Raw genomic sequence first — 9,156 nt, forward strand, 5'->3', positions numbered from 1 at the left:
GAGACAGGCCGTCTCTCCCCACCCCGCCTCCCGGTGCAGGCCCCGCTGCCAGCTACCCCTCGGGGGTGCACACACGTGGGGATGGGCTGGGCCCAGCCAAGCCGGGGACGAAGAGGGACAGCGGCAGGCGGTGACACATCCCCCGGTCGCGGTCCCCGACACCAACCTGGCTCCCCGCCGCTCCGTCCCGGGCCCCACGTGGACTGCGCGCGCCGCTAACCCGGAAGCAGCGGCTCCAGCGGAACGGAACGGGAAGCTCCCGCCCCCGCCCGGTAAAGAGCCGCCCCTCTCCCCCCTCCTTGGAGCGGCGGGCAGGAGCGCCACTGAGCATGCGCTGCCTCCGGGGGCTGTGGTGCATGCGCGTGGTTCCTCTCCGCGAGGGAGGCGGCCGTTGTCCGTGGTTTCGCGCCTCCGGACGGGTGCCTCGGAGCTCAGCGTCTGTGTGGAGGCTTTGAGCAGGTGCGGGGCGGGGGTCAGGCTGCCTGTGCTGGGGAAGCAGCCGGTCCAGGCGACCAGTCGAGGTGTGGAGGCCCGCAGCGCCGGCGGGTAGATGGAGAAGCCTCAGTGAGGTGTCTGTGGCAAGGCGTGCTGCTGGCTTCGTGCTGAGCCCAGCAAGGCAACAGCCCGGGCTGTGAGTGGGGATCCACTAAACAGGGTCAGCGTGTCTTAGTAGTAAGGGCACACACACCTGGAGTTGTTCCACCTTAGTTTTTTTTCATATCTGAAGTGACTGATGCTGGGGGAAGTGCGGGACCCCCATGAGCAAAAAGGTCTTGAAAGCTACTGTAGTGTGTATGGGCTAGATCCCAGTTGTGGAACTGCAGAACTATGTAGGTTGGAAGAGTCCTCTAAAAGTCATCTGATCTAGCCTCAGAGCAGGGCCAGCGTAGAGCAAGTTGCTCAGAGTTTTGTCCAGTTGCATTTGGAGTATCGCCAAGGATGGAAATTCTACAGCTTCACTGAGCCTCTCATCCAAGGTTTGGGTACCATCAGGTTAAAAAGAAGTTCCTAATATTAAAAACCATGATGGCTCCCACCAGTTTGCATTCAAGGCTGCAGAGTTCTTCACCTGGAAGTCGGTGCACAAAGCCAGAAAGGGAGCATGGCTTGTGACAAACCAGGAGAAGCCTGGAAAAAAAGAGCAGAAATAAAATGGATTTCAGTTGATGTCAGCAGATGGACAAAATGATGCCAAATATAAAAATTCCAGTATGAGATCTGTAAAATTATTTCCATATATTGTTGAGAAGCTGTATAGCTATGGCAGAAATAACAAATTTGTTCACATAGTAAAGCTGCCTTATTTGGCAATCATTTAGCATACAGTGGAAATACAAAAAGCTGATAAAATTTTAGGGTTGCAGAGAATTGTTTAAATGCTTAATTTTATCTGTTAGGAATATCCACTGATTTCAACGAGACTGTTTGTATTAAGTTAAACCTTTGCAGGAGTGGGAGCAGAGAGAAGAAATGAAGCTGGATGTCTGACTTTGTGCCTGATTATATTTGCTGGTGCCTTGTCAGAGAGCATGTATTAGCTATATATTGTGTTATTTCTGACATGGTATTATCTGAATGTAATGACAGCAATTGCTGAGCTGTTAGGGTTTGCTACCACTGCAGTTATAACAGTGTTAAGGTGTTTGGAAGATATTACTGATTTAATGGGATTGCTATTGTTTTTCTGATTGTTCTAACACTGAGATTCTGATCATCTAGCAAATGAGCTGGCTAGGGCTGGTGCAAACCAAGAGGCCAATTTATTGCACTTTTTCACATTCCCTGTGGCTTCTGTGCATCTTTTTCCTTTAGGAAGCCTTCATGTGACCTTATTTTTAGCATAGTTTAAACCTGCATAAATATGCATGTTTCCATGTCTAAAAATACTAAACATTAAAATATGTAGACTTTGCAAAGGACAGAAAGCTGTTTCTAAAATAGAAAACTAGTCATTTTTTAGCAATGTGGTTCATTATTTGAATATTCTAGTGAGAAAGATAAACTAGAAGTTGTAAATGCTGAAATGTGTTCAGGTTTCCCAGTATTCCTGTCCTACTCTATTCTTTCCCGTGGAGGGCTGCAAGATAGAGGTTTTATACCTTTATGCTTTCTGTTCCATCCTTGTTTGGTTTCAGAGTAAAGCTGGGATTCCCTTTAGAGGTTAATTGGAGGAACAGAGACACCTTCTGCAGAGGGAAAAATATTTGTTCTTGATTTAATTCTAAAAAAGTGTTTCCTGGGAAAAATATAAACCCAGAAATTCTATTAGGCAGTATGCTTAGTTGGCTTTGTAATTCCCCAGTGGTGAAGCTGAATATCATGGAGATTTGCTCCATGCTGGACAAAGAGATGCTTTTCTGAACTTAAATTCAAGTCCAGAACTCCAGAACTTTCTGAACTCCAATCCAACCAGTCCCTTTAGCTTCTCAGTTCCTGCATCATGACATAGCTAGTCTGTATGGATGGAATTCTCGTAGCCATATTACAGCTGAGATCACTTCTGGTGATGGCTGCTATTAAACTGCGTTTGACAGATTAGATTGGCTGTTAAAAAAATCTTGCAGTCTTAGAGTATAATTTGTCATGTGCTCATTTTTATTTGGAAAACAGTGATCTGTCTCAAGCATTTTCTGCAAGCCTATTCACTCGTAAGTATTAGTGTGTTTGAAAAGATTTGATTCAGAAATGCAAACACTATTAAACTTTTAATGTTCTTTATGTCTGGGTAAATTTGTGCTACCGCTGGAGCAAATATAATTGATGTTTTTATATAGATAAAGATCTAGTCTTTCTATTCCTTTCCTTCCAACTCACCTCACCAGCTGTGCTATAGAGCTATATCTGCCTTGGTAAGTAATGCAACCCAGTAGGAGGAAATTTGTAGAATGAAGTGGTGCTGAGGAGCCCTTGTCACACTGTGTGCATTTCAGAGGTTTTATGCAGACTAGGTATTATTCTGCCCTGTAGACCAAATTCCCATTAGGTGTGTTCCCAGAATGCATCTTCTGGTTTGGTTTCATGTGTAGGGAACAGATGGGGAGGAATTTTGTTTAAGGAGGAAAAGGGAATCACTTCTGATACAAAAAAGGAGTGTTCAGTAGCATTCAATTGTAATATATCGAAATGAAGGTAAGGAATTGAGTACTACCTGTACAATTTACTGTTTACATACAAAGTTAGAGAACGTTTGTATTAAGTACTCTTGAATACTCTCAAAAGCTTATGAATTCATTTGCTAAGATGATGCTTCTTTTTTCTTCTTGCACCACCTCCTGTAATGTAGTGAGCCACCGTGATTTTGGATTGCTAAAACAGTTCTGAAGGAGATGGAGGAGACCCACCTTCTGTGTGCTTCACCATCGCTTGCTAATAACCTTGGTATGTTCCCTGACATTTCCCCTTGCCATTTCTAATAGGGAATGTGACAGTGCCTGACATCTAAAATATGATCCGATTGCAACGTAATGAAGTAATATTAAGACCTTTCTAGGATATGCAAAGGAGACCGTAACTTCCTTAGAGTGTATCAAGTTCTCTAACTTTTTAAGCAAAAGTAGGTGTTAACAGATATGTGTGTTTAATGTGGGTATATGTATGCTAACTGACCTGTAAACCGATCTGTGTTCTGGGGCAGTGGCTCGAACATCTTGTAAGCCAAGGTAATCTTATTGGCAAGAGATATATTTTGTTTTGCTATTGGTTGTAGGAGGCATGCAAAAGTTTTGTAGTTTTGGAGGCTGTGCAGTTAAATCTGCTCCTCTGAGCTAGTCTGTGTCCTTTGTTCTTAATTTGTGTACATATCTGCTCCCTCTTGGAAGTTTATCATTTGTAAGAATACATCCGTGGTCTCTGAATATATAGAGTTACTGAAATTATCAGGAAGAACGGTGCTTTATTGTGTACTTTAAGGCTGCAGTAATGTATTTTTCTCTGTTTTCAGTTCTTTCTGCTCTCTGTGACAGTGCAGCAGTCACCCTTCATCGCTGGACATTGTGAAATGATGAGACAGTACGCTTCTGCAGTGTATACATTGATAAGGCTGTGACGCCATTATTCCCTTGGCTAAGATTTTGTTAGAAGCAAAGAGATTGGAGCCATTGTATCATGTAGCAATGCAAATATGTAAAAGGAGAGAGTTAAGATTTGTTTTCCCTATCTACTCTTCCTCCCCTAAGAGCTTGATCTTTCTATGCTTACATTAGTGAAACTCAGGAGTAATTCTGATGAGGTCAGTGAAGCTGTATGAGTGCACAGCTGATGTGCTGAGTGCGCTGCTGGAGGCAGAAACAATCAAGCATAATTTGATGGTGGTTGACATTACAGAGAATTGCAGTTCTCATTGCTGGAACAGGACTGAAGGGAGAATAATTCTTCAACTGAACTGAAGGAAGAAGCTTCCTTGCTAGACAGTGTATCAAGCACGTCATCGACTTACTGACCACTGTGGCAGGCAGTATCATGTTTCCGTGGCTTTTCTTGGAAAATCTATTGCAGCTTCCCCCAGCCATGAATTCTCATGTGTAGCTGCATTCCAGATCTAATAATAAATAGAAACCCTCTGGATGGGGTGGTGGGAAGCTATTTTGGGGATTTTACTGTATTAAAGGCTTTCTGATATGGTAGTATAAACTGAGGGCTTTTGAATCAAAATTATTGTAAAGGACGCTTTTAAATATGTAGTCTAGATAAGGAGAAATAAACCCCAAATAAACAAACTAGCTTCAGGTAGGCACATGCAGAGAAAGCGTTGGCTTGAAAAGGGTAGGCAATAGTAATCTTTGTTACTCCATTTGTATCCACTTGAGGTAGGTCTAGTTTGTCCCAAAAGCATCAGGGAGAGTAAGGAAGACAAATGGAGATGGTGAAAAATGGAAGAAAAAAGCAGTCTTTTCAGTGCTGAGCTACTTGATAAATTGTGATTTTTTTGTTTGTTTGTTGTGTAAAAAGTCAACTAGAAGGTTGGATTTTAATGGCTGCACAGTTGTTGCAATGGAAAATAGGAAATGTCTCTCATGATTGCTGTGATTGTGATAGTCCTTTGTCATGATTTGATATTTATTAGGCTGGGAAGTATGATACTCTGTGTGTATGTTAGCTGTTAATTGTTATGTTAGCTGTTAATTGTTATGAAAAGGTACCTGTGCCAGACAATCTACTGAGAGAGTAGGTGTCATAGATCTATTGTGTGGTGGTTGTGAGTCACATTGTTTAATGCATTGGGAGAACTTGGTAATCGGAGCATAGCAACATGGCCATTAGGGACTTGGATGTAATAAGCAATAAGGAGAGTGTTGTATGCTAGACATGTCTCATCTTTCATAGCAGGGCTGTAAACAGTAAAAGAGACAATAAACTGAAGGATGGGGAGAAGGAAAAAGTCATCAATAAGGAACATGCTTAACACAGCATGCTTTTCTTACTGCAGTATACTGTCTTGCTATCGCCTCCCCCAATTGCCTCTTATATCAGCAACTGACAGGCATTGGAATAGCAGTAGAGCTCATATGGTGCAACTACCCATTCCTGACCTGCAGCTGTTCGAACCTCTATTTGCTTGTCAGCCAGCCATTTGCTGGTTTTTTTTTGAAATGCTGAGATGAATCACAGCTCTTTCCCTGAAGGAGAAACAGTGTCATTCCTATCTGGATGCCGTAAATACAAATTTCAGCCTTTTCCCAGGCTGGCTATTGAAGCCAGTGCTACTGTTGTTTCTCCATTTGCCCCAGTCACTGCCAGTCCACGGGCCTTTTCCATACCTGGTGAATACGTGGTTTGAACTAGAATGAGCTCACAACTTTATATAATAATGCCTGAAAACAGTATGATCCACATTCAGTAGCAGAGAGGAGAAAATATATCTGCTGGTTTTGCTGTTCAGTTATATTCAGTTACATAGTTTTATTTATCCACTTTCTAAAGTTTATTTATTTTACATATTTTTTGTAGGAATGAGTTATGCATTCATGTAATGCCTAGCACAGTGGCACTGTGAACACTATGAACAACTGAACATTTTTAACTTATATATGTATTCATATATATATGAGAGATTAATACTATAATATTTAAAAAGTATTAGAAAGTCAGAGAGTGCATTTCTGTGATACTGAATTATACGAAATATCTGCAATCATAAAAAAACTCCCAAACTTTTCTCTGCATTTCAGTGCAGTTTTACAAAATGTTTGGCTTTTGTATTTGCTTTCATTGTACATTGGAAACTGTTCATGCTGTTATGTATCTTGGGAATTCTTGGGGAAAAACCCCTGTTATCAGAAGAAATAGCGTGTTTGATTTAGATGGTGAGGGCATACAACTGAGATTTACTGATAAACCTAGATCTCCAGATTTACTGATTTACTAAAGTACCATGTTTTCAGAGTTAAAATAGTGGCCCTGCTGTCTTGAGATGCTGTAAAGACTCTATGCTGCCTTTCATCAAACAGTATTGACAACTGGAAATGCTCTTGATACCAGCTAACAACTCTTACTGACAAAAGTATATGTCAATGTTTTCTCCAATGCATTTCTTACTCTCTGTTGTTCTGCATGCATTGTGTATGCCAGTGACTTAAGAGAGTTCTCTGCAGAGAAACTACTTGAGAGAGACTTAGAGGCCCAGTGACATCAGAGGCAATTCCTTGGACACACTGAGAGGAGGGTGCTATTTCTGCAGAAGGCTTGACAGGCACTTAGTATAGTGGGTAGGAAGGCAGCCTGGCCTTGAACATGTAGTGAAGGGGAGTGTGTGGCACTAAGAATCAGGTGATTCTGCCACTGATGCTGGTATACCTCTTTTAAATAAGCCTGGTGGCCAGAGACAAAGCAGTTCCTGCTTGAATGCTCTCAAATACTGCACAGGAGAGGTTACACTTCAAAATCTTTCTCTCTTTACTTGTGGTAGGATCCCTTTGGTTTGCAATACCTGCTGATTCTTAACAGTGTGGTGATGTGTGTGCCTTGTTTTAGTCTGTAGAGGGGGAACAAAATATTTTAAACAATTTATGACTCATTTAATCTTTAAAATGTGCCTAGTCTGTCTGTGTCACTGTAACACGTTTAAAGACTCTTTTGCGTGAACTACAACAGACAGATCTGAGATGCAAAATGTGATGTTCTTTCCTGAGCAGAAGCTGTAGTAGTTATGTAACTGTTAGGTTACTGTTACATAACTGTTAACAAACTGTTAACATTTTGTATGAACTGTCTTCCAATTCAGAACTTATTTATAATTACTTAATTTATAATATATTTATAACTGGTTGTAGAGCAGGTATCTTAACATGAAGATCACAAGTCAATTAATGGTGGACTATGCCAGAGTTAAGTTTTCCAAGCAATCTTAATTCACCTGCTTTGTATGTATCACAATGCAGACTTTAATTGCATAGTCACAAACTACTTTTTCTCCAGAAATTCTGCTTTGTTCAATGTATTGCATAAGCAGTGCTCTACAGCATTATGATTTCCCTTTTTTATTCCATGCAGGTCTGTTGCACTCAGCTGAAGCATGTTCCCAAATACATAATTTATGATTTTCAGCTCTGGTCATCACAGTATTTATACTTGTCTTCAAGTATTCCAAATCTATTGGGTATTTGATTTTCACATACTTCCTTATACTTCACAGCATTAGTATTATTCCTGGTCTACAGAAAGAAAACTGAGGCACATGCTCCAAACTGTCCATAGTTCCATTTTCCCATCCAGTGGATAGTTTTAGGATAATGAATGCTGGTACTATGGAATTTGTCTCTTCCCTAAAGTGCTTTACAGAGTACAATTACATACTGTCTTTTTGCCCACTGAGTAGGCCTGGTTTGAACCTTTAGACCCAGCAGAATCCTATATTTGTCTGGTATTTCCATCATGCATTGTTTTACACATTCTCTCCTGCAATTGAAAGTGCAGTCTATGACCCTCCTGACTTCCAGCACTGGTACTTTAACAGTGAAAAATCAGGCCCTACAAATTTAGGGCCTGATCAGCCTAATTTTCCATAGGTCATCTGTATGCCAGGGTTACCTATGAAGAAGATACAAGGGGGATTGCTGAGCCATGGGGAATAAACAAAAAAGTGTCTTGATGTTCTAGAAGCGCATTCGTAACTGAATAGTCTCCCCTGAGAAGTCCAAGATATATTTGAATCCATCCATTTGAACTGCAGAATAAGCTCTCTGCTAAATGCTTTTATCATGGGAGAAGAAGCCAGGGAAATATGTGTTCAGACTACCTCAACTAAAAAATGAATTCCGGAGTTTGCTGTAAATACATGTGGAGCCTTAGAGCCTATAAGGGTAGGCTTACCTTTGTCCTAGTTGCTGACTCCACCTCCAGTAACTATTGTCCATATGAACTGGAAAAATACCTAGAACAGCATTTGGCTTGAAAAAAAAACCCTCTTGAATTTGGTTCAGTTATGAAATTCTGGAAGATTACAGCTATTCCCAATTTAACTATGGGACACAACAAGAGATTTAGACTGCACATTAGCATAACTCCACTGCATTTATCCTATAGACAAACTGGTTTCGAAGTGAAGAAACATGCAAATACTCTCCTCTTCTCCTTTGCATATGCTGAACTGGACTTATGCCGGGAGAGAGGTGAGCCAATTAAGAAACAAAGGACTTCAGAGGAACTTCAGGGCACATTCAGAGGGATTGAGAATATACAAGAGACTTCACCTTGAGTAAGTTATTGCTGGTAGGTCTCAAGAACAACCAGTCTCATACTGGAAATTATGTTGTGCAAAACTGGTACCGATTGCTCCTGAGATGAGAATACGGCTGAAGTTAGTGAGAGAGATCATAGCTGGACAGGGAACAATTGTCTTCAGAACAGGAATTGGAAAATTCAGGCCTTGCTGCTTTCATGTCAGGAACATTGCTCATTTTCTCAGTGCTGATTCTTAATACAGCTGAGTGTCAGAGTAAAGCTTTGTTGGACAGGATGTAAGGACAACAGTTCTGGAAAAGGAAAACTTGCACTATACATGTTGCAAAAGAACATGTTATCCCTGTTTGGCAGTAATTCAGGTTGCGCCTAACACTGCCTTATACAGGGATGAATTTGCCCCTTTTACTAATCTTTGTATTGCTCCTGTGGAATGAATAGTAAGTAGCTAGTATTCATTTTTACAGACTGGCAATTCGT

The 9,156-nt window shown here is 41.2% G+C and overlaps 1 protein-coding gene and 1 long non-coding RNA gene across 3 annotated transcripts in view; one reads left to right on the forward strand and one right to left on the reverse strand.

The window, feature by feature from the left end:
* Nucleotides 1-302, reverse strand: part of HEATR1 (HEAT repeat containing 1) — a 41,060-nt gene extending 40,758 nt beyond the window's left edge. Inside the window, exon 1 of one of the 2 annotated variants that reach the window (XM_075495966.1) lies at nucleotides 167-302. The gene's annotated coding sequence lies outside the window, so the exon portion shown is untranslated. The remainder of the gene's footprint in view (nucleotides 1-166) is intronic. The other variant, XM_075495965.1, reaches the window with a different exon arrangement.
* Nucleotides 150-5,697, forward strand: LOC142407013 (uncharacterized). The gene is made up of 3 exons (XR_012774783.1): nucleotides 150-459; nucleotides 3,284-3,378; nucleotides 3,941-5,697. It is a non-coding gene; the product is annotated as an uncharacterized LOC142407013 (long non-coding RNA).
* The last annotated feature ends 3,459 nt before the right edge of the window (nucleotides 5,698-9,156 follow it).

The sequence above is a fragment of the Mycteria americana genome, chromosome 3, assembly GCF_035582795.1.
Source record: "Mycteria americana isolate JAX WOST 10 ecotype Jacksonville Zoo and Gardens chromosome 3, USCA_MyAme_1.0, whole genome shotgun sequence".
NCBI lineage: Eukaryota > Metazoa > Chordata > Aves > Ciconiiformes > Ciconiidae > Mycteria > Mycteria americana.